Genomic DNA, 2,503 nt, shown 5'->3' with positions numbered 1-2,503 from the left:
TGGTTGAAAACGGTGGGTTCAGGAGGAGGGGGAGGATGTGGCGAAGGGGTGGTGACAGGAGGCAGTGCGGGAGGAGTGGTGATGGGAAGACGACGATCCCCTGGCTATGGTAGACGGCCGGTGGTGCGGACCTAGAGCCTGGCAGTGACATGAGCCTACAGTGGAGACGAGGAAGGGTGGCGCCAAGGTGTAGACGGGACTGTCAACATCTGGGGGACGACCGGCAGAGGTGGAGCCAATGGATCCTAGGGCGCAGATGGAGAGCCGATGGAGCAGAGTGACGTCGCTGGCATCGGAGGCCTAGGCGACGTTGCAGCGACGACCGACGGAGGCGGAGCCAGAGTACCCTAAGACTGAGACGATGGCGGTATGACTGGGGCTAGTCCAAAGGGAAGGATGAGCCCGCTGCAGCCGTAGGAGAGGGAGGAAAGGAGCGTATCGGGAGATCTGCAAGTCCATGGTGGAGGTGGTGTGACGATTGACGAAGGGGGAGCCGATGGGACGAGGGAACCAGGTTGAGTTGAAAGGCCTGGAGAGTCTGTTGGAGCCGCCAGGTCGAGACAGGCCGATGCGATCAGGGGCCGGAACCGGAGCCACAGGATCCACTCGCTCAGGCGTTGATGGAGGTTGCTCGACCTGAGCCTCGACGTCACTGCATGGCTATTCCGGAGATGGTGTATGGCTGCAAACCTCCAGCAGAGGCGGGGCTGGATAACTGGCTGAGAAGGTCAGTGACGGAGGCAGATGGAGACTTGGAAGGGTTGAAGGTAGGGGAGTGACGAGATTAAAACGCGACGAGATTTCTCGTCGAGGTGAAACTTTGTCTCGTGAGTTGTTGTGATGTCAGTGATGGAGCGTGAGGGTGAAATTAGTATTGAAGATGCCCCTGCCACTTTTAAATCATTTGTGTGCCGGGCCAATCACACACACACTCCGCGCACACACACACACTCACTCTCCCTCGCTCACTCACTCACTCGCGCACACACACACACACACACACACACACACACACACACACGCTCACTCGCGCACGCACACTCACTGTTGCTCGCACTCTCACTCACTCGCGCACACTCACTCTCGCTCGCACTCAACCCGTCGTGGAGGACCGTTAAAATTAAACATGCTAGTCTTTCTGTCATGATGTCCTGAAGCATCGCAGACGCGTAGGTTATCGCCCACTATGACACACTATACGAAATGAAACGATCGAATCTTGCGTCCCGACGCCCGTTGTCCGAATCTCCACGAAACGGATCGTGCCAAAATCGTGCTAAAATAGTGTAATCTGAACCAGGCAGGTAATAAACATTTGACCTATCACGCAAAGAACCTATTAAAGCACTAAGACATGGGAACAGTATAGCTAACATTCACATATCACAAGTCATATCGACATCGCAATATTAAACAATGTTATCGCACATCGCAGCTTTTCCTCATATCGTGCAGCCCTGCCCAAAGGTCTCAACTGCTGCCAGAAATCATCGACATGCTTATATTCTTGAAAAAGAACATGACCATAATCTTAGGCTGTTCTGTGTAGTTAATTTATCTCTTTTTCATGCTTGAAGAAAAAATTTGTTTCTGTTTGAACTTGTAGTTTTGAGAGAGCAGTACTTTGATTATGGATACACACTTACTGTTTGCATTTCAGTTTGTTATTTCAGTTATTTATATTTATTTTATTTATACGGTTTTATTTTTTTATGTTCGATTTGTGGAAAGGAGTTAGATTTCTCATGTGAAATCGTACAGGGGAGAAGCCAGACGGTAGAGTTTATAGCAAAACATTTTGCAGTGTTTGCATGTCCTTTACTGCATAAAATTAATTAAAATAGAAGTAAAATAACATTCATTACAAGTTGATTTCAAAATGCACCTAAATTGTTTTGCATTTTGTGATTTTCAGTTGAATAAAAGACCATTTTCCATTCATATATTTCATCATTGAGGATTTCTTAAAAATTGTGTAAAAATCTCGTCTTGTCTCGTTCTCGTGAACCCAATCTCGTGTCTCGTCTCGTGGAGTAAGCGTCTCGTCACACCCCTAGTTGAAGGTAATGTACAGTTCATGCAAGTATCTATGCTGTTTAGAAACAGCGATGAGGGTTTAGAGGAAATTGAATAGTCACAGTCCAAACAATCTATTGTGTTGTCTAAAAACAGCGAAGAATAAGAAACGGGGTGGAATAGGGTGGGAGACGATACCTCTGTATGGAAATCCATCAGCCAGTCTTCAGTTACTAATTCGACCCTGGTCAGACTCACTGGGGGTTTGCCCCGATCCATAACGGAGTCTTCAGGGACTCGTCGTCCAGGGTGCAGGTGACAGCAAGATAACAAAAATCTTTAACAAAATAAATTATGGCTATCCTGAGCCAGGACGATCACCTTAACCCTTTTGTCCATTTTGGGCGGTCTGGTCATCTGTCACAGTGTGTTTGCAGGCAAACAGATGAATAAAGTTCCCAACGAAGTTTAAATGTCAAGTAGACTC

This window comes from Leuciscus leuciscus, assembly GCF_965113295.1.
Source record: "Leuciscus leuciscus genome assembly, chromosome: 4".
NCBI lineage: Eukaryota > Metazoa > Chordata > Actinopteri > Cypriniformes > Leuciscidae > Leuciscus > Leuciscus leuciscus.
This window is presented reverse-complemented; position numbering follows the sequence as displayed.